This window comes from Sapajus apella, unplaced genomic scaffold, assembly GCF_009761245.1.
Source record: "Sapajus apella isolate SASKATOON/1434 unplaced genomic scaffold, GSC_monkey_1.0 scaffold88, whole genome shotgun sequence".
NCBI lineage: Eukaryota > Metazoa > Chordata > Mammalia > Primates > Cebidae > Sapajus > Sapajus apella.
The window spans coordinates 6,083,055-6,106,367 of NW_022437028.1; the positions used below are offsets into that span (position 1 = coordinate 6,083,055).

The following is a 23,313-nucleotide window of genomic DNA, read 5'->3' on the forward strand; positions in this document are numbered from 1 at the left end:
GGGGAATTTCCGGAACCCAGGGGGCGGGGGGTGGCGGTCCCAAAGCCCCCTTCCACCCCAGCTTGGGGAAAATAAGAGAAAACCTTTTTCAAAAAAAAAAAAAAAAAAAAAAAAAATGTCTCTTGGAGATTATTAACACAAATTCTCCTCTGGACTTTTGGGGGCTTTTATTTTTCTTCTTCCTTAAAAAATCATTTAAATATTTTGTCTATCTGGAATGTATATTAGTGTAAGATGTGAGATGTGGATGCGACCTACTTTTTTCACCCCAGTTGGCCAGTGAGAGTGTTTTTTTGGGGGGTGTGGGGAGGGAAGGACAGGAAGGTAGGACAGTGAGGAGGACAGTAACTGAGAAGAGACGCTTCTGCCAGGCGTGGTGGCTCATGCCTGTAATCCCAGCACTTTGGGAGGTTGAGGTGGGTGGATCACCTGAGGTCAAGAGTTGAAGATCAACGCCGGGCGCGGTGGCTCACGCCTGTAATCCCAGCACTTTGGGAGGCTGAGGCGGGTGGATCACGAGGTCAAGAGATCGAGACCATCCTGGTCAACATGGTGAAACCCCGTCTCTACTAAAAATACAAAAAATCAGCTGAGCATAGTGGCGCGTGCCTGTAATCCCAGCTACTCAGGAGGCTGAGGCAGGAGAATTGCCTGAACCCAGGAGGCGAAGGTTGCGGTGAGCCGAGATCGCGCCATTGCACTCCAGCCTGGGTAACAAGAGCGAAACTCCGTCTCAAAAAAAAAAAAAAAAAAAAGAGTTGAAGATCAGCCTGGTAAACATGGTGAAACCCTGTCTTTACTAAAAATATAAAAACTAGCCAGGTATGGTGGTGTGCACCTATATTTCCAGCTACTCAGGAGGCTGAGACAGGAGAATTGCTTGAACCCAGGAGATGGAGGTTACAGTCAGCCTAGATTGTGTCACTGCACTCCAGCCTGGGGTGACAGAGTGAGACCCTGTCTAAAAAAAGAGAAGCTTCCTTGCCAGTAGGTGTAGCAGAAACCAGAGGTGGACATAGTCAGGAAGCCAGCTGAGCATGGTGGCTCACACCTGTAATCCCAGCACTTTGGGAGGCTGAGGCAGATGGATCACCTGAGGTCAGGAGTTCCAGACCAGCCTGGCCAACATGGTGAAACCCTGTCTCTATTAAAAATACAAAAATTAGCTGGGTGCAGTGGCTCACAACTGTAATCCCAGCTACTTGGGAGGCTGAGGCAGGAGAATCACTTGAACTCAGGAGGCAGAGGTTGCCGTAAGCCCAGATCGTGCCACTGCACGCCGGCTGACACAGTGAGACGGCATCTCAAAGCAGGGACAGCAGAAAAGATAAGAGGAAGTCCTGAAGATAGAATTCACAGGACCTGGTTATTGGTTCAATGGGAAAAGCCCAAAGAGATAAAATGCCTGTTTCCTGATGTTTCCTTAGTGATGCTATGATATGATTAGCAGAGAGAGAAGACTCAGTGTTTTAGGAGTTCTGGTTTCACAAAAAAGCAGGGGGCATGGAGTCAGAGTTCAAATTTGGAGTGTCACTGGGACAGCCAGGGGAGATATCCAACAGATGGTAGAAAAGATGGCACAGAGTATCAGAGAGCTGGGTGATGAATTTTTCCGCAGCTCTCTCCAGGGGCAAATGTGGGAATTACCTGTTCAATCCCTAAGCTGGACAGGTATTGTACCCCACCCTGAGGACTACTGCATTCATCCAATCTGTTGGAGGGACTGGTTTCTGGACATAGGAAGCCTGGTACCTGGACCATGGTGATAATATCTTTATATAGGATTTTGCTATTTTCACAATATTTTAAAGACGAAGAGTGGATGGGAATGGTGGCTCACATCTGTAATCCTTGCACTTTGGGAGGCCGAGGCAAGGGATCACTTGAGGCCAGGAGTTCGAGACCAGCCTGGGCAACATAGTGAGACCTTGTCTCCACAGTAAATTAAAAAATTAGGCTGGATGCAGTGCTCACACTTGTAATCCCGGCACTTTGGGAAGCCAAGGTGTGAGGACTGCTTGAGGCCAGGAGTTTGAGAGCAGCCTGAGAAACATGGCAAAACACCATGTCTACAAAAAAATTTCAATTAACTTTCTTTAAAATGAAAAATAAAAATAAAAAAAAATTAGCCAGGGTGATGCCACATGTCTGTAATTCCAGCTGTGAGGGAGGCTGAGGCGGGAGGATCACATTAGCCTAGGAGGTGGAGGCTGCACTCCAGCCTGGGTGACAAAGGGAGATTCCGTCTCAAAAATAAATAATATATATATTATTATAGAACATATTTGTATAATATATAAATATGTTATATTTATATATTTGTTATATATAAAATACACAATATATAAAAATATCATATATATATTTTCTGAGACAGAGTCTCGCTCTGTCCACCACGCTGGAGTGCAGTGGTGCAATCTCGGCTCACTGCAACCTCTGCCTCCTGGATTCAAGGGAGTCTCCTGCCTCAGCCTACCAAGTAGCTGGGATTACAGGCACCTGCCACCATGCCCGGCAAATTTTTGTATTTTTAGTAGAGACAGGGTTCTGCCATGTTGGCCAGGCTGGTCTCAAACTCCTGACCTCAGGTGATCCATCAGCCTCGGCCTCCCAAAGTGCTGGGATTACAGGCATGAGCCACCGTACCGGGCCTCCTGCTTGGTCACTTCCCACCCTCAACTGGCCAGCCTTCAAATTCGAGCTCTAGGCAGGGTGCAGGGCCTCACGCCTGTAATCCCAGCATTTTGAGAGGCCGAGGAGGGAGGATCGCTTGAGGCCAGTTCGAAACCAGCCTGGGCATCATAGCGAGACCGCATCTCTGCAAAAATTAAAATAAAATAAAATAGCTAGGTGTGGTGGCGTGCGCGAGTAGTCCCCGGTACTGGGAGGCTTAAGTGGTAGAATCGCCTAAGCCCAGGAGTTGAAGGCTGCAGTGAGCTGTGATTGCACCACTGCACTCCAGCCCGGGCGTCAGAGCGAGACCCTGTCTCTAAAACCAAACGCGCGCCCTCCGCAGTCAGATTGGATGGAGGGAACCCAGGGACACGACCCGGGCCTGCAGCCTCGCCCTCTTCAGGTGAGAAAACTGAGGGTCGTGGAAGGGACAATGGGGCGATCACAAGCGAGCGGTGGCCCCAAGGAGGCCAGACCGGCCGGCGCACAGCTACGGCCCTGCAGTGACCCCCAGGAGGGTGGGCAGCCGGCCCGGTGAACCGCAGGGTCGGAGCTGGAGAAGTTATGGTTGTAGCGGCTGCCGCCAGGCGACTCGACCACCCCCAGAACGACTCACTTTGGTTTCTCCGCGGGGTAATCCTGCCCAGCCGCGAGGGGGAGTGGCCAGACGGGCCGTACCAAGAGCGCGGATTCGCTGAAGGGGAGGAGCGCGGGGCCACGGGAGTGCGCAAGGCTTGAGTGGGCGGGGCGGCGGCCCTATGGCCACGCCTCCACCCCCGCGGCCGGCACGGGCGGTGGTAGCGCCTCAGTGGCGCGGGCCTGCGTCCTGCCCAGGGGCCCGCAGAGAGCTGACGGGCTGCCAGCGGTGAGTTCGAGCCTTCGCGCTGACAGCCGGGTGGGTGAGGTCGGGCCCCGGGGTTCGGGGTTGCCGGGCGCCTCAGTTCGCCGCGGCCGCCCGGCTCTCCGCGTCGGGGTGGGTTCTCTGGCTGGGGCGCTGCGCGTCTCGCCCGACTCTCGGGCGGAAGGCATGGCTTCCACCCCGGCCCTCCGCGTCACCCTTCCCCTAGAACTGACCTGCGGCGGCCTGAGGATCGACTTTTCCACAGCCTGGGCCTAGGGAGCCTGGCAGGGCCTCGGCTGAGGATCGGGGCTCGGGGTCCAGTCCCCGCACCGCCGCCCCCCACGGGCTAAGCCACTTGTAAGTCTCCGTGCCTCAGTTTCCTCATCTGTACGATGGGCCTCGGGAGGCAGAGAATTCCGGGGGCACTTAACGTGCGAGGCGCTCGATGCGTGCCAATGGGAGCCAAATCTGACCCTGCAGTATCAGGTGGGCTGAACCGAGCCCCCCCAGCCCGGCATGCATTTCTCCCTGAGTGCAGTCCCCCTCTCAGGCAGGTGTCTCGGCGGCCCCCGCAACACACCTTTCCCGGCTCTCCTGGGGAGCTGAAACACCCTTGGCTGGTGGGAGCAATTGGGTAAGAGTTCGAGGTCGCCTGGGCTCCAGGGGTTTCAGTGAGCTTGACCTCAACTTTCTGCGTGTTGTTTTAAAGCGAGTTACTCTTGTGTAAACTGGTGTCAAGGAGTTTGGGGCTGTTTCAATGAAAGTGACTGTCTCCTTTCTTAAGCCCCTAAAGCTGCAGTCTTGCCTTGCCTCTGAGCTTGACCAAGCTGGAGAATGATGCCAGCACAGAGACAGGACTGGACTGGGTGCCCTGGCTTTGAGTCTTGGCTAACTGTAATAGCAAGATACCGGCCTGAGCCCATTTTCTGATCAGTGGGTCGGGTAGTAAGACAGCACCCTGCTCTCCCCACAGGGTTGAGATTCTGAGGATCAAGACAGGGTCCCAGAGAGTGGCATAGAGAACTTTAGTGTTCCTGGTAAGCAGAGCGTTTATGGAACCCTCTGGAATCCAGTGTCCCCACCGTTGTTGACTGCTGTAATTCCTCAGGTCTTGTTTTATGGAGAAGGCATTGATTGATTAACCTCTTAATAAGAATTCCCTCTTGAGTGGTTATGGAGTTGGCTTGGTCAGGAGAAAAGCCCCAAAGTCCCAGTTAGTAAACTAGGAAACCCAGAAGGGTCCACTTCCTTTTTTTTTTGGGAGGAGGGCTGTCTTCGAAGTTCTTATTTTCCTGGTTTTTGAGCTACTTCGGACCTTCATACCATCTAATGTTGGAAACTGTTTCTCTGAGCAGATAGCTTATTATAAAAAGTATTTGTGCAACATCATTTCAGAGAATGGAATGTTAGCTTCCAGTTGTGTGGTGGTGTGGACACTTAGGAGTCGTCTTAATTCTCCAAAATTCTTCAGGTCTAGCACTTGAAAAAATAATAGGTAGATTTGAAATGAAACAACCCAGCGATATTCCTGAAAATAGCAGCATTGACCGCAGCCAGTGTAAATCAGGTGTTCATCATCCTGGGTAGTAGGAGTTTGTAAATCTCACAGAATCCTTCAAGTTTGCTGCCTGACAAACTTGAATCTTAGGACCTGCTGTTGGTTGACTCTGTGTTAATCCACCCTTTACCCCTTGAAAATCAGGATCTGCATTGGGTAAGTCTGTGTATACTTAGGAGGGAGACCAACTGAAATCAAACCTGTTAGCAAATCTAGAACGTTTACTTGTGAAGCCCATGGAACTTTTCAAGTTAAAAATAATTAAGCTTTTAAGGAATTATTATTATTTTTTTTGAGACAGGTCTCATTCTGTGGTGCAGGCTGGAGTGCAGTGGCACGATCATAGCTCACTGCAGCCTCAACCTCCAGGATTCAAGTAATCCTCCCTCCTTAGCCTCCAAAGAAGCTGGGAGTACGGGCACGCACCACCACACCCAGCTAATTTTTTTAATGTTTTTGTAGAGATTTGGTTTTGCCATGTTTCCCAGGCTAGTCTTGAACTCCTGGTCTCAAGTGATCCTCCTGCTTTGGCCTGCTAAAGTGCTCAGATTACAGGTGTGAGCCACCATGCTTGGCTTTCTTATTTCTTATTTATTTTTTTTTTCTGATGGAAGTTCATGAAGTTATGGAACCTTTCATGGTTCCAGAGAGGTTGGCCGCTCCTGAAAGGGCCTCAGCGTCCTTGTGCTTTGGGGAGGAGCAGAAGAGTGGATTGGGAGAAACAGAGGTCACGGTCTAGCAGGAGCACTGTGTGCGGCCTCAGTTGAGCACTTAGGAATTTAACTTTTTGTTATATGTCAGACTCACTCACAAACTAAAGCTAGGAAAAAGTGAAGTGGAGAAATTACAATTTCCTTTTTCTGAGACTGAGTTCGCTTGGTTTCCCAGGTGGGAGCACTGTTGGCTCACTGCAGCCTCCACCTCCTGGGTTCAAGTGATTCTCCTGCCTCAGCCTCCTGCGTAGGTGAGATTACAGGTAACCACTACCTGTCCAAAGATTTTGTGCTCATTAGCACACAGCCTCCCAGGTGGTTATAGCCTTAAAAGACTTTAAAATGACAATTCTAGGCTGGGTACAGTGGCTCATGCCCGCAATGCCCACTGAGTCCAGGAGTTTGAAACCAGCCTGGGCAACACGGCGAATCCCTGTTTCTCAAAAAAAAATAAAAACCGCATACACACAGATACAAATTGCAGTGGCTCACACCTTTAATCTCAACACTTTGGGAGGCTGAGGTGGGCAGATCACTTGAGGTCAGGAGTTCGAGACCAGCCTGGCCAAAATGATGAAACCCTGTCTCTACTAAAAATACAAAAATTAGCCAGGTGTGGTGGTGCATACCTGTAATTCCAGGTACTCGGGAGGCTGAGGCAGGAGAATTGCTTGAACCCGGGAGGTGGAGGTCACAGTGAGCCAAGATCACGCCACTGCACTCCAGCCTGGGTGACAGAGTGAGACTGTGCCTCAAAAAAAAAAAAATAATAATAATAGCAACTTGTTTTGCTGTGCTGTTCTATCATCTGGCATTAAGCAGAGATTTGGACCCACCGCGCAGGTGGGAGAAGCACCTGAGTCAGAGGTCACTTACCTGCTTGCGCCGGCCACTGGCCTACACCAAGCCTTAGCTTCTTTGTCCGTGAAGTCAGAGACAGAATCCCCACTCCACCTGCCTCTGGGACAGCTCAGGAGGTGTTACCCTGTCAACAGTGGGTCCTGCTTCCTCTTCTTGGCAGTATTTGGATACCTGTGTTGTGATACAGAAAAAACACACATTTGGCCTCAGGATCTGTGTAGTTTCTGGTTTGGGCACTTGAGACCTCTCACAGGGAAGGAAGCAAACGTAAGAATCAACAAGAATGGCATGGTACGTTCCATTCATTCTTGAGGTGATTGGGTAAGGTGTTTATTGGTACTCAGCCTGGTGTTTGTTTCCACAACGGGACTACGTGGAAGAGGTGATGTTTGGGTCGGGTCTTGGCGGATTGCTAGGAGTTCTCTGGGTCCACCCAAGCTTTGGGGGCGTGTAGGGTATAGGTTGCATGAGGCTGAGGTTGCGTGGTGGCACTTGTCTGGAATAGTCTTAGGAACCATGTGAAGAGATGGGAAAGTGTTTTAAAAGGTCAGGGCTGTGTGACTAGCTCAGAACTGTTTTTTCTTTCCCTTTTTTTTTTTTTTTTTTTTTTAAGACAGGGTCTCACTCTGTCACCCAGGCTGGAGTGCAGTGGTGCGATCTTGGCTCACTGCAACCACCGCCTCCTGGGTTCGAATAATTCTCGTGCCTCTGCCTCCTGAGTAGCTGGGATGACAGGCGTGCGCCACCACGCCCGGCTCAGGAACAGCGTTTCCTTGCACTGCGTATTTTCCTACTGCCTGATAGCCTTCTGGTTGAACGAACAACCATTTGGGAAATTTGTAGTGTGCCTAAATTTGCAGTCATACTGTTTTAGAGCTCTACATCTTAAAAGTTTTTCCTCCCCAAGCAAGACGTTTACGTCAGTTGTATACTTGTTGGGATTAGTGTGCACATGCCTGTGTGTGTGTGTGTGTGTGTGTGTGTGTGTGTACATACGAGAGAGGCAGAGATGGTGGAGTCCATGGGGCAGAAGTCCATGGTTCTTTGCAGGTTGGTGGCTCCGGTTGGATGGGTTCACTGGAGCCACATTGGTCAGATTGTTTGTTTCTTTCTCTATTTCTCTCTTTTTTTTTTTTTTTTGAGACGGAGTCTTTTTCATTGCCCAGGCTGGAGTGCAGTGGCATGATCTTGGCTCAAGGCAACCTCCGCCTCCTGGGTTCAAGTGATTCTCCTGCCTCAGCCTGGCAAGTAGCTGGGACTGGGACTACAGGCACCCGCCACCATGCCCGGCTAATTTTTTGTATTTTTAGTAGAGACGGGGTTTCACCGTATTATCCAGGATGGTCTCAATCTCCTGACCTCGTGATCTGCCCGCCTTGGCCTCCCAAAGTGCTGAGATTACAGGTGTGAGCCACCATGCCTGGCCATCTCTCTCTCTCTCTACCTCTCTCTCTCGCTTTCTTTCCTTCTTTTTTTTCTTTCTCTCTCTCTCTTTATTATTGTTATTTGTGGAAGTGGGGTCTGGCTGTGTTGCCCGGGGTGGTCTTGAACTCCTGGCCTCAAATGAGCCTCCTGCCTCAGCCTCCCAAAACACTGGGATTATAGGCATGAGCCACTGTGCCCAGCCCAGTAACTGTTACTTCTGATGCTGGTTGATGTGCAACTCGGTTGATGCTTGGCCGTGTTGTCAACGAAGCTCCGGGGAACCTGATCCTTATGATGGCTTGTGCAGCAAACTGTTGATGTACAAAGCTTATTTATTTCACTTATAAAGAGGTGACTTGTATAGGGGGATATTTAAGAATTGTCCTTTAATTGGAGTGCTGGAGGGTGTGGCTTTTGGATCTCCTTTGTGTAACAACTGTGCACAGCTGAGAGAATTGTACACATACTTTCCTGAAATGCATCAGTTTTAAGGCTAACCTAGAATAATGTGGTGGCCAAACTGTGGTGCTGTCAGCTGTGGACTGTTCTCCAAGAGTTGAATTCTTTTTTTTTTTTTTTTTGAGACAGCGTCTCACTCTGTCACCCAGGCTGGAGGGCAGTGGTATGATCTCGGCTCACTGCAACTTCCGCCTTCCAGGTTCAAGCAATTCTTCTGCCTTAGCCTCCTGAGTAGCTGGGATTACAGGCGCATGCCACCATGCCTGGCTAATTTTTTTTGTATATTTAGCAGAGACTGGGTTTCACAATGTCGGCCCCGCTGGTTTTGAACTCCTGACATCAAGTGATCCACCTGCCTCGGCCTCCCAAAGTGCTAGGATGACAGGCGTGAGCCACCGTGCCTAGCATAAGAACTGAATTCTTTAGAAGATATCCGGTAGGAAAACAGAAGGGGAAGAGTTGCCTTTTGTCTACCTGGATATGGTAACACGGAGGAAGGCGGGGCACTTTTAGACAACGTCCTCTAACTTGGAATGGATGTAATTTACTTCTAGGTGAAAGTTAGGAACCGTGCTTAGTCATTCTGTTTATCTCTCAGTACCTTTTTGTCTTCAGTACCTTTTCCTGCAGCAGGGATTACGCGTGCATGCCACCACGCCTGGCTACTTTTTTTGTATTTTTAGTAGAGACGGGGTTTTGCTGTGTTGGCCAGGCTGGTTTTGAACTCCTGACCAGTTGCTGAGCTCAGTATCCACATGACCTCTGTGGTGTTGATGCAGGTGTCTGTGTCCTTTTGCTACCTCAGTCTTCGTGAGAATACATCATCAGTGCGTTGGTATGCTGGGTCTGTACAAAGGTTTGCAGGGTTAGATAAGAACACATGAACTCTGGTCACCTTTCTGAACTCATATATAATGACGGTAGGTCACCTGGGGTCAGTTTTCAACACTGCAAACAGGGATGGCAGTTCTTGAACGCACAAGAGAATGTATTAGCCAATGGTGCCTGGGATCATTCAGAGTGCAGTTTGGCTGGGACACAGTCTGGGCTTCAGAAAATGCTCCATCAGTTATTTGTGGTCTTGTGCAGAAAAGCCACTGTTGGTTTTGGTTAAGAGCTTCAGACCCTTCGTAACTGCTTACGAAACCACACAGTCTTACGTGGACACATTGGACGTGTTCCTTATGTAATGTGATTTGCAAAGTCTGCGGAGTCATTCGGTGTCACAGCAGTGGTCAGAAGCTCCCAGCCCCTCTACCTGAAGCCTCCGCAACAAGAGCTCTGTCTCTGTCAGTGACCTCACTGACTTCCCGGGCCCTGAGGCTCCAGGGACAAAAGACGCTTGTCCCTTTTCCCTTCCTCTCCATTCTGGGACTCCAGGTTTTGGTCTTTGAATCTCTTTCTACTGCTGTGGTCTCACTGTAACCCTTGTCACTTCCTGTTGCGCCGACTCCTAATTGACCCCTAATTCTCCCTGTCGTCCCCTCCCCACCACATCCCAAGATCTTTCCATGGTACCATTACTAGTTGATCTTGGAGTTTGGGTCACCCCTCCTTTCTTAAAGAATGTATAATTGCTGTCACTGTCTTTTTTTTCTTCCTTTTTTTAATTTGAGACAGAGTCACTTCGCTCAGACTGGAGTGCAGTGGTGCGAACTTACAACCTCTGCCTCCCAGGTTGAAGTGATTCTCATGCCTCAGCCTCCTTAGTAACTGGGACTACAGGCACATGCCACTACACCCAGTTAATTTTTGTATTTTTAGTAGAGACAGTTTCACCATGTTGGCCATGCCAGTCTCGAACTCCTGGCCTCAAGCAATCCACCCAGCTCAGCCTCCCAAAGTGCTGGAATAACAGGTATGAGCCACCGCGGCTGGCCACTGTCACTGTCTTGTGTGTTTTCTTCTCCATCTGCTTTCATAAAGAATAAACAGTGGTTTATAATGAAAAGTGTCTAATTCTCCCCTCCCTAGTAGCAATATGGTTGGAATAGAAGGTGAATTCAGTGAGACGAGGGAACTTTCCTGTTTCTGCGAGTTAAGCTGGTGCATAGAAGAATGCCAGGCGTATGGTAGGCACTTGGATGAATGGATGGATGAATAAATATGGTTTCTATCCCTCAAGTTTACTGCTGAGCTCTCTCCTGCATATTGACTGAACCCAGATGTCAAAATTGGGTCTGATCTGTATTTTTTTTTCTTTTTGAGAGAGAGTCTGTTGCTCTGTCACCCAGGCTGGAATGCAGTGATAGGATCATTGTTCAAACTGAGTCTCAAACTCATTAAGCCCTGCCAAGTAGCTGGGACTACACACCAGCATGCTTGGCTAGTTTTTCTTTTTTCTTTTCTTTTTTTTTTTGAGACAATCTCGCTCCGTCAGCCAGGCTTGAGTGCAATAGTGGGATCTCGACTCACTGCAACCTCTGCCACCCAGGTTCAAGCGATTCTTCTGCCTCCGCCTCCTGAGTAGCTGGGATTACAGGCACATACCACCACACCCTGCTAATTTTTGTATTTTTAGTAGAGACAGGATTTCACCATGTTGGTCAGGCCGTGATCTGCCTGCCTTGGCCTCCCAAAGTGCTGGGATCACTGGGGTGAGCCTCTGTGCCCAGCCTGCTTGGCTAGTTTTTCCTTTTTTTTTTTTGAGACGGAGTTTCGCTGTTGTTACCCAGGCTGGAGTGCAATGGTACGATCTTGGCTCACTGCAACCTCTGCCTCCTGGGTTCAAGCAATTCTCCTGCCTCAGCCTCCCGAGTAGCTGGGACTACAGGCATGCACCACCATGCCCAGCTAATTTTTGTATTTTTAGTAGAGACAGGGTTTCACCTTGTTGACCAGGATGGTCTCGATCTCTTGACCTTGTGATCCACCCGCCTCGGCCTCCCAAAGTGCTAGGATTATAGGCGTGAGCCACCGTGCCTGGCCTTGGCTGGTTTTTCTTTCTTTCTTTCTTCCTTTCTTTTTTTTTTTTTTTTTTTTTTTTGGTTTGCAGAGATGGGGTCTTGCTAGGTTTCCCAGGCTGATCTCAAACTCCTAGGCTCAAACAATCCTCCTGTTGACCTCCCAGAGTGCTGGGATTACAGGCATGAGCCACTGCACCTGGCCCCCTGCCTTTTTGCTGTGAAATTTGAAGAGCCTGGCTTGGTTTCTTGCCCATTAGCAGGTGATTTCAGGCAGAGCCAAGCGGTCTTAGAAAGCGGCACAACTCTGTTCCGATGCTTCGGGCTCAAGGTCCAGTGTGCTGTGCCATTGAGGGTGAAATGTTGATTCTGGTCTGGGAGATTCTGTTCATTCAGTCATTCAGCAAATAAATATTGGGTGCCAGCCAGGCGCAGTGGCTCATGCCTGTAATCCCAGCACTTCAGGAGATTGAGGCAGGCTAATGGCTTGAGCCCAAGAGTTGAGACCTGGGCAACAGGGCGAAACCCCATAGCTTACAAAAAATACAAAAATTAACAGGGCCTGGTGGTGGGCACCTGTAGTCCCAGCTACACAGGAGGCTGAAGCGGGAAGATCTCCTGAGCCTGGGAGGTCAAGGCTACAGTGAGCTGTGATCACGCCACTGTACAGCAGCCTGGCTGACAGAGTGAGATCCTGTCTCAAAAACCCCAGAAAACAAAAAGCATGTCAGGAGTGAGGAATGACATAACTGCTGTTGGGTATGGGATTTCTTTTTTGGGGTTTGAAAATGTTCTGAACTCTGGTAGTGGTGATGCTTGCACAGTGGGTGAATACAGTAAAAACCACTGAATTGCACACTTTAAAATGACGAATTGTATGTGAATTCTACCTCAGCTTTTTTTGTTCTTGTTTTTCTGAGACTGTCTCGCTCTGTGGTCCAGGCTGGAGTGCAGTGGCCCAATCTCAGCTCACTGCAACCTCCGTCTCCCGAGTTCTAGTGGTTCTCTTGCCTCAGCCTTCCGAGTAGCTGGGATTACAGGTGCCCACCACCACGCCTGGCTACTTTTGGTATTTTTAGTAGAGACAGAGTTTCACCACCTTGGCCATGCTGGTCTCGAACTCCTGACCTCAAGTGATCCACCCACCTCGGCCTGAGGCATGAGCCACCGCTCCCAGCCTCTATTTCAGTTTTTTTCAAAATCAGGTTTATAGATCATAAGTTCTGGAGCAGCTAGACTCCCACCACTTCTGCCGCCAGTTTCCTGTCACCTTGAGCGAGCCCTGTACACCTGCAGCAGACATATGTTCACTGTGTCTTTCTGGGCTCCCACACTTTCTTTCTTTCTTTCTTTTTTTTTTTTTTTTTGAAACAGAGCCTTGCTCAGTCGCCAGGCTGGAGTGCAATGGCATGATCTCGGCTCACTGCAACCCCTGCCTCCTGGGTTCAAGTGATTCTCCTGCCTCAGCCTCCCGAGTAGCTGGGATTACAGGCACGCACCACTACGCCCAGCTAATTTTTGTATTTTTAGTAGAGCCGGGGTTTCACCATGTTGGCCAGGCTGGTCTCGAACTCCTGACCTTGTGATCCGCCCGCCTCGGCCTCCCAAAGTGCTGGGATTACAGGTGTGAGGCACCGTGCCCGGCCGCTCCCACACATTTCTAAGCCCTCTTGAAATTAACTTTGGGTAATGGTCTGTGAGAGGAAGTGATGTATGTCACTTCTGGATGGAAGTATTTAAGAACCAGGGCTGGGCCCTCCAACTATCTTCTTCCCATCATGATGGACCCAGAAGTTGTCTGTTGAGATGGTGGAATGATAAGAGAAAAAGCTGCTTGAACCATAGTCACCTTATAGAGGCCAAGTGCCTGGCAGAGTCACCCTGCCCACACTAGTCGTTGCTTAGAGTTGAGCATGAAGCCATGGGATGGGAGTCACTGCTCAGAAGGATGTTTTTTCTAGTGCCCTGGCCTGGAGAACTTTCCCTGTAGCCTCTCATGCAGGTGTACTGTGAGATGTGGTGGGTCTCTTTGCTAAGGGGAAGCCACAGCAGGTGCAGCAGAGCCGGGGGCCTCCTGACCCAAGCACATCTCCACAGCTCGCTGTAGTCAGTACGTAGCTCTCTTGGTGCTGTCTGACTAGTGGAGCGTTAAGCCCTTAGCCTAAAGGAGCATCTTGGGCAACCTGGTGTGCCTGTCTGGAGCAGCAGGCATAATACGATGTCAGGCCAGCATCAAAGGATTTTGTCTTCCTTATAAGACAACATGGGGCAATAAAAAGCTCTGTATGTGCAATCTTGTAAATGGTGTAATAATTGTGATGCTTTTATAGACACTGCATGACAGACAGTCCTTTGTCACTGTAGCAATAGGATCTAATTATTACTGACTTGTTCATGTTGTGGGTTTTTAATGACCCTACTGCCCACCTTCTAGAATTTAAACATACACTGTGAATATCCAGGCATAGGTCACAGAGATGACCTAGAGTTGGTGCTCAATACACTTTGTTTTGTTTTGTTTTGTTTTTTTGAGAGGGAGTCTTGCTCTGTCACCCAGGCTGGAGTGCAGTGGTGAGATCTTGGCTCAGTGCAACCTCTGCCTCCCAGGTTCAAGCGATTTTCCTGCCTTAGCCTCCTGAGTAGCTGGGATTACAAGCGTGCACCACCACACCCAGCTAATTTTTGTGTTTTTAATAGAGATGGCGTTTCACCATGTTGGCCCGGCTGGTCTTGAACTCCTGACGTCAAGAGATCTGCCCATTTTGGCCTCCCTAAGTGCTGGGATTACAGGTGTGAGCCCCTGGGTCCGGCCTTAATACACATTTGATTGACACCAGTCTTAAATGCATAGCAATGACCTAACGTCAAGGTGAAATGCAAGCAGCGCTTCGGAGGGAATGACCAATATGGTGTCCTCTGAGGCCTCAGCCCAGGAGCCATCTGGCCCATCTCATTAGCACCATTGTTCCTGTCAGCTTGTGGAAGAGCTAGTTTGAAACCTCTTGTTGGACAGAAGGAAGGCACTGACCAAGACCTGTTATGTGGGTGAAGCTGTCGCCCAGAGCACCCCCGTGGCTCTCTGGTCCTCCATGTGCTAGTAGAAACTCAGTTTTTGCTGAATGGCATAGCTCACTACTAGCTGAATGTGGGGTGACAGTAGCCAGCCTGAGAACCACCAAGACCATTGTGAGCCAGGAGTTGAGTCACCCCTTCCTTGTCTAGGGTTGCAACAAGAAGTGACAGAGGGGGTCCCACAAGATCTTTACATCTCCCTCTGTAAGTTGCGGGAACTACAGTAATTTGCTTGGTCCTTAGTTCCATTTTATAGAACCTGAGTCTAAAAAATGGGTGAAGTAATATTTCTCTAAACAGGTTTATCGTACAAATCAAAAGAAAGAAATTGTAGAAAGTACCTAGCCGGTGGCTTGGCACGCAGAAGGTGTTGAGTGAATGTTGGCTACATTGCGTGGCTCCTGCTTAGTGAGCCTGCGTAAACACAGTGCTGTGTAGACTAGGCAGGCCTTTCTGTCTTCTGCAATTTTGAGCACTTTTTCTTAAGAACCAAGGGTACCAACCCTTGTTTTAGAGACATTCAAAAACTAGGGCCAGGTGTGGTGGCTCATGCCTGCAATCCCAGCACTTTGGGAGGCGGAGGTGGGTAGATCATCTGAGGTCGGAAGTTCAAGACCAGCCTGACCAAACAGAGAAACCCCGTCTCTACTAAAAATACAAAATTAGCCAGGCACGGTGGCACATGCCTATAATTACAGCTACTCGGGAGGCTGAGGCAGGAGAATCGCTTGAACCCAGGAGGCAGAGATTGCAGTGAGCCAAGATCGCGCCATTGCACTCCAGCCTGGGCAACAAAGGGAGACTCTGCCTCAAAAAAAAAAAAAAGAACCAAGGATACTAACTCTTGTTTTAGAGGCGTTCAAAAACTAGCCAGGCATAGTGGTATGCACCTGTAGTCTTAGCTCCTCGGGAGGCTGAGGTGGGAGGATCACTTGAGCCTGGGTGAGGGAGGCTGTGGTGTGCCATGATTGTACCACTGCACTCCAGCCTGGACAACAAAGCAAGACCCTGTCTCAAAAATAAATAAAAATAAATAAATAAATTTAAACAAGGAAATAGAAAATGTTTATACTGAAAACTACAAAACATTGCTGAAAGGAAATAAGATGTATAAGTGGCCAAGGAATACTCAGTGTTCCTTGATTGGAAGACTTAATATTATTGCGTCCCAAAGCAATATCGTCAGTACAATCCCTATCAAAATTCCGATGGCTTTTTATGCAGACATGGGAAAGATGATCCCAAATTCAAATGGAACTGCAAGGGACCCCACATAGCCAAAACAGTCTTGCAAAAGGAAAACAAAACTGGAGAACTCATACTTCCTTGTTTCAGAACTTTCTACAAACTACAGTATTCAAGCCAGTGTGATACTCTCATGTGTAAGACATATAGATCAGGGGAAGGAACTGAGAGTCCAGAAATAAAACTCACATCTATGATTTACTGATTTTTGACGGGAGAGCTAGTACCATTCAGTGGGGGAGAGAATAGTCTCTTCAGCAAATGGTGCTGGGACAGCTGCTTGTTCACATTAAAAAAAATGAAGCTGGATCTTTACCTTGTACCATATACAAAAATCAATTCATGATGAATCAGATACCGAAATATAGGAGCTGAAACTGTAGCGCTCTTAAAGAAAAGATGGGTTGCCGGGCGCGGTGGCTCAAGCCTGTAATCCCAGCACTTTGGGAGGCCGAGGCGGGTGGATCACGAGGTCAAGAGATCGAGACCATCCTGGTCAACATGGTGAAACCCCGTCTCTACTAAAGCTACAAAAAATTAGCTGGGCATGGTGGCGCATGCCTGTAATCCCAGCTACTCAGGAAGCTGAGGCAGGAGAATTGCCTGAACCCAGGAGGCGGAGGTTGCGGTGAGCCGAGATCACGCCATTGCACTCCAGCCTGGGTAACAAGAGCGAAACTCTGTCTCAAAAAAAAAAAAAGATGGGTTGTCTTCATGACCTTGGATTTGGCAATGGTTTCTTAGCTAGGACACCAAAAGCACAAGGAACAACAAGAAAAAGATAAATTGGACTTCATAAAAATTGCAAACTTTTCTCTATCAAAGGACACTATCAAGACAATGAGTTCTCATATGGGATAAAAAGTATTTGCAAATTATATGTCTGATAAGGGTCTGGTATCTAGAATATGAAAAGAACTCTCATAATTCAACAACAACAAAACAAGCCAATTTTAAAAACGGATGAAGGACTCGAATAGATATTTTTGCAAAGAACATATATAAATGTCCAGCAAGCCCATGAAGAGCTGCTCCACATCATTAGTCACCAGGAAAATGCAAATCAAATGCAATTCAAAACCAGGAGAAATGAGATACCAGTTCACACCTACTAGGACGGCTATTAAAAGTAAGCAGACAGACAAAAACAATATAAAAAATAGTGCTGGCAAGGATGTGGAGCAGTTGGAGCCCTCATATGTTGCTGATGGGAATGTCAAGTAGTGCATCCAGCCGGGCGCGGTGGCGCGTGCCTGTAGTCCCGGCTACTCGGGAGGCGGAGGCGGGAGGATCGCTTGAGCGCAGGAGTTCTGGGCTGTAGTGCGCTATGCCTATCGGGTGTCCGCACTAAGTTTGGCATCAGCATGGTGACTTCCGGGGAGCGGGGGACCACGAGGTTGCCAAAGGAGGGGTGAACCGGTCCAGGTTGGAAACTGAGCAGGTCAAAACTGCCGTGCCAATCAGTAGTGGGATCGTGTCTGTGAATAGCCCCTGCACTCCAGCCTGGTCAACATAGCGAGACCGTGTCTCTTTAAAAAAAAAAAAAAAGCATCCACTGTGGTAAACAGTTTGGCATTTCCTCAATACATTAAGTGTAGAATTAACTTCTGCCCAACAATTCTGCCTCTAGTATACACCCAAGAGAATTGAAAACAGATACTCAAACAGATTCTCATACACAAATGTAGCAACATTATTTATGTATTTAGTTTTTAATTTATTTTTTGAGATAAGAGTCTTGCTCTGTCACCCAGGCTGGAGTGCAGTGGCACCATCTCAGCTCACTGCAACCTCTGCCTCCCAGATTCAAGCATTTCTCCTGCCTCAGCTTCCCAAATAGCTGGGACTACAGGCACGTGCCATCACGTCTGGCTGATATATATATAGCTATATATATATAGATAGATATATAGATATATAGATATAGATATATGGATATATATATAGATATATAGATAGATATACACACACACACATATATATATATAATTTATTATTTTTTTTTTTTTGTATTTTTAGTAGAGATGGGGTTTCAATGGCCAGGGCTGGTCTTGAACTCCTGGCCTCAAGTGATCTGCCCACCTCAGCTTCCCAAAGTTCTGGGATTACAGGCATGACCCACCTTGCCCAGCCCTTATGTATTTATTTTTTAAAGATAGAGTCTTGCTCTGCCACCCAGGCTGGAGTGCAGAGTCAAGATCATATCTCACTGCAGCCTCGCAATTTCTGGACTCACGTGAGTCCAGCCTCCTGAGTACCTGGGACTACAGGTGTGCACCACCATGCCTCACAATTTTTAAAAAATTTTTTGCAGAGATGGGGTTTCACTATATGGCCCTGGCTGGTCTCAAACTCCTGGCCTCAATCTGTCCTCCCACCTCAACCTTCCGATGTGCTGTGATTATAGGCATGAGCCACCATGCCTGGCCAGCAGCAGTATTTATAATAGACCCCAAGAGGAAACAGTTCAGGTATCCACCCAGTGAATGGATAAACAAAATGTGGTATATCCATACAATGAAATGTTACTCAGTGATGAAGAGGAATGAGGCTGATGGATGCTGCAATGTGGGTGGACCTTGAAGACATTATTCTAAGTGAAAGAAGCCAGTTACAAAGGGCCACTTACTCTATGATTTTTATTTATTTATTTTAGGCAGAGTCTCACTCCGTCACCCATACTGGAGTGCACTGGTGCAATCTTGGCTCACCACAACCTTCACCTCCCCGGTTCAAGTGATTCTCACTCCGTCACCCATACTGGAGTGCACTGGTGCAACCTTGGCTCACCACAACCTTCACCTCCCCGGTTCAAGTGATTCTCCTGCCTTAGCCTCCCAAGTAGCTGAGGGATTACAGGCACTTGCCATCACGCCCAGCTAATTTTTTTTTTGTATTTTTAGTAGAGATGGGGTTTCACCACGTTGCCCAGGCTGGTCTCGAACTCCTGACCTCAGGGGATCCTCCCATCTCAGCCTCCCAACTTGCTGGGATTACAGGCATGAGCCACTGCACCTGGCTGGTGGAACTAGTTTTTTAATTGAGAGGGTTGGTACTTCTCCTTTGCTGCCTTTTTCCAAGGGCTGCTTGGGGTGTGCATGTGCGCACACGTGCGTGTGTGTGTGTGTGTGTGTGTGTGTGTGTGTGTGTTTCAAAGACAGAGATCTGTATTTAAGTATTAGGTCAGACACTTGGGATTTTTCAACAGGCATCCTCACCAATGAGCCAGCACAGATTAATTAACATTAATTTGGTTGGTCTGTTCCCAGGCCCTTGGGGTGCAGGCACTTTCTGTCATTAAGGTCACATGGCCCAGCCTTCTGCGACTCATCTCCCATGATGGGGAGCCACACCCACAACAGCGCATTGTATGTTCAGACTCCTTTATTAGAATGTCTTTGCTCTGAGGGGTGTAAACCTCTGTCCTCTGTGCCCACTCCTGTTCTGAATGCCAGGGCGTCTCCCTTTGGCAGTTTTCTGACCACCTAAAGAAGGGATAAAGTGCCTCTGAATCTTCTTTTCTTTAGGATTAACCTGTCCAGTTCCTTTACTGTTTCTTTTTATGGGGTGGGGGTGGAAAGGGTCTTGCTTTGTCACCCAGGCTGGAGTGACACAAAGCCACAATCATGGCTCACTGCAGCCTCTAACTCCTGGGCTCAAGTGATCCTCCTGCCTCAGTCTCCTGAGTAGTTGGGATTATGGGTGCATGCCACCACATCTGGGTAATTTTTTTCTTTTGAGATGGAGTCTCACTTTGTTGCCCAGGCTCGTCTCAAATCCCTGGCTTCAGCAGTTCTCCAGCCTCAGCCTCCCAAAATGCTCAGGCCACTATGCCTGGCCTACTGTTTCTCTTGTGACAGGTGCTGGGGACTATTCTGCCCTAGGGTCACTTTCTGACTGTGTTGCGGTTTGTCTTTGATGATCAATGTGGAGCTCATTTGGAATTCAAAAGAATCCGGCCAGCATGGTGGCTCATATCTGTAATCCCAGCACTTTGGGAGAGTGAGGCGGGTGGATCAGAAGATCAGGAGATCGAGACCATCCTGGCTAACATGGTGAAACCCCATCTCTACTAAAAATACAAACAATTAGCCAGGTGCAGCAGTGGGCGCCAATAGTCCCAGCTACTCAGGAGGCTGAGGCAGGAGAGTTGCTTGAACCCGGGAGATGGAGGTTGCAGTGAGCCAAGATCACGCCATTGCACTCTAGCCTGGGTGACAGAGCAAGACTCCGTCTCAAAAAAAAAGAAAAGGCTGGACGCGGTGGCTCAAGCCTGTAATCCCAGCACTTTGGGAGGCCGAGGCGGGTGGATCACGAGGTTAAGAGATGGAGACCATCCTGGTCAACATGGTGAAACCCCGTCTCCACTAAAAATGCAAAAAATTAGCTGAGCATGGTGGCGGCGCCTGCCTGTAATCCGAGCTACTCAGGAGGCTGGGGCAGGAGAATTGCTTGAACCCAGGAGGCGTAGGTTGCGGTGAGCCGAGATCGCGCCATTGCACTCCAGCCTGGGTAACAAGAGCGAAACTCCGTCTCAAAAAAAAAAAAAAAAAAGAAAAGAAAAAACCAGCCTGGCCAACATGGTGAAACCCCATCTCTACTGAAAATACAAAAATTAGCTGGGCATGGTGGTGCACGCCTGTAGTTCCAGCTACTCGGGAGGCCGAGGCAGGAGAATTTGAATCCAGGAGGCAGAGGTTGCCGTGAGTGGAGATTGCGCCCCTGTACTCCAGTCTGGCAACAGAGTGAGACTCTCTCAAATCGAGCACAAAACAAATCCATTCTTAATATGCATTCCCTTTTGGGGAGGCCATGTTGGCTTCGGCCCATCCCATTCTCGTTTCTGTCAAAGAGGAGGCAGTAGCACTGTCCACGCTGCGGGCTTGCTGCCATGGTGGACGTGCTGTAGGAATTATAACATGCGTGTGTGGATAGGGGTGGGGAGGATGTTCTGATTGCCTCAGGGTGTTCTCTCCAGACTGTCACCTGTGCGCTAGAGGCAGAAGCAGACTTCAGAACTGATCTTCGCAGAATTTGAGAAAAGTAAAGCAAGTCCCCTGGCTCTGTTTCTCTTTTCTATATTTTTATTCAAAATTAATTGAGGCAATCAGCCAGGCACAGTGGCTCATGCCTGTAATCCCAGCACTTGGGAGGCCAAGGCAGGTGGATCACTTGAGGTCAGGAGTTTGACACCAGCGTGGAAAACATGGTGAAACACTGTCTGTACAAAAAAAATAAAATACAAAAATTAGCCAGGCATGTTGACCGGCACCTGTAATCCCAGCTACTTGAGAGGTTGAGGCAGGAGAATTGCTTGAACCTGGGAGGTGGAGTTTGCAGTGAACCAAGATCACACCACTGTACTCCAGCCCGGGTAACAGAGCCAGACCCGGTTTTTTTTTTTTTAATTTTTTTATTTTTAAAAAAAGGGCTGGGTGTGGTGACTCACACTTGTAATCCTAACACTTTTGGAGCCTGAGATGGGTACATCACCTGAGGTCAGGAGTTCGAGACCAGCCTGGGCAATGTAGTGAAACCCTGTCTCTACTAAAAATATAAAAATTAGTCAGGCTTGGTAGCAGGCACCTGTAATCCCAGCTACTCTGGAGGCTGAGGCAGGAGAATTGCTTGAACCTGGGAGGTGGAGGTTGCAGTGAGCCAGGATTATGCCACTGAGCTCCAGCCTGGGCGACAAGAATGAAACTCTTTCTCAAATTTAAAAAAAAAAAAATGTAATTGAGGCAAAAGAGGGGATGGCCAGGAGGATGAACCAGCATCAACTCCTATGGAGAGTTTTATGTCTATAAATCACCTTGTGCTACCTTCTAATGGTGTCACTGAATTATATCCATGCAGTGCCCCGGAGCTTAGGGGAACTGTAGGCTTGCTCCGCTTGGCATTCGAGCCAGGGAGCCAAGGCCTCAGAGATGCTGCTGGAAGCAGGCACAGGGAGCTGCAGCTGCAGCGTCAGCCCTGTGGGCCTGGTCAGTTTGATTTGTGCTGAGTCATGCCCACTGATTTGTGCTGAGCCATGCCTGCGGTTCATCTACTGCCCCCCGAATTACACTTGCACACCTCTGACTCAGCAGCTGCCTCCCCCTTTCATGTCGTGGCATCGGGCACATGCTGGTCATGTGTTTCCATATTAAGTCCTGTTTTGTGGGGAAAAGGTCATCAGCTGGGGACGTCTGGGCATCTTCAGTGGAGAATGTTTCCCAGGGCACCTTGGTCAAGGCCACATGACTGCATTGATATTGGGGGTGTAGGCATCGTTGTATAGTATTACCTTCCTGTAGCAGCATTCTGATCACACCACCCTCTTGCCCCTTCTTCACCAGCCCCCTGGGGGCCCAAACACCTTAGACTGGCATATTGGCCCCTAGGGCCTTACACACTCATCTGGGTGTCCCTTTTAAAAGTTTATCTCAGCTGAGCGTGGTGGTTCATACCTGTAATCCCAGCACTTTGGGAGGCCAAGGTAGGAGGATTGCTTGAGCCTAGGAGTTTGAGACTAGCCTGGGCAACTAAGCAAGACCCCATCTCTACAAAAAATTTTTAAAATCGGCTAGTATGGTGGCGCATGCCTATAGTCCCAGCTACTCAGGAGGCTGAGGCAGGAGGATTGCTTGAGCCCAGGAGTTGGAGGCTGCAGTGAGCTATGATCACATCACAGCACTCCAGCCTTGGTGACAGAGCAAGACCCTGTTCACTGAATGAATGAATGCTTATCTCTTACTCACCATCTGTACATCCCCTTGCACCATGGGATTAACTCACTTGAGTTACCCCAGACCCTGAGTTTTCCATGTTTTGGGCCTTGGTACACACTCTCTTGGTAGCTTCGCTCACCTCCTTATCTGACTGGTGGACCCTGGTCATTCTTCACAGTCCAGCCCAGATGTTGGCCTCTGGGCACCCCTTCCATGACTATTTCAGACGGTCATGCCTGCTTTTTCCTGCCAGCTCTGTTTCCCCTGTGCCTGGCCTCTCTGAGCAGCTGTGCCCATTGGGATAGGTCTGCCCTTTCTCATAGCAGGAGAGCTCTTCAGGGCAAAGTTGGAGTGTCCACCCCATCGGAACCTGCACAGTTCCTGGCATGCAGCAGGTGCTCCTCAGCTGCTTGCTACGTGCGTGGACATAGAGTGGCAGAGGCAGGTCCTTCGACGTGATGTTTTTGCACCTGAACATTGTCTAGAGGCTCTTCCAGACTGTAAGCTCTGTGAGATCAGGAGCCTGCCTGCCTTGCACTCCCCGAAACCCTTAGTGCTTTGGGTCCCACAGGCCAGAGGAGGCCTGGTGCATGTTCCAGGAGTGCTCAGCGTCTTCAGCCACACAGAGCAGTAGCTTGTGAGGCTTTTGGAACACATCTCCCGCACAGCTAAGAATCTGGAAGCGACTCCAAGTTTCTGGAATGGATTTCACAAAGTCTGTATAAGAGGGCCCTGCAGGCCCTACTCAACAGTCTTTTTTTTTTTTTTTTTAAATACAGAAAATGCTAGTCTTCAAAGAACCTCTTTACTCTTTTATTCTTTTTTTTTTTTTTTTTTTTTTTTTTTTTTTTTT

The 23,313-nt window shown here is 48.7% G+C and overlaps 1 protein-coding gene across 5 annotated transcripts in view; it reads left to right on the forward strand.

The window, feature by feature from the left end:
• The window catches only part of LOC116534562 (NADPH--cytochrome P450 reductase), a 104,109-nt gene that overhangs the window by 36,661 nt on the left and 44,135 nt on the right, over positions 1-23,313 (forward strand). Inside the window, exon 1 of one of the 5 annotated variants that reach the window (XM_032255000.1) lies at positions 3,443-3,538. The exons of 2 other annotated variants lie outside the window; for them this stretch is intronic. The gene's annotated coding sequence lies outside the window, so the exon portion shown is untranslated. 2 more of the 5 variants (XM_032255004.1, XM_032255003.1) reach the window with 2 other exon arrangements.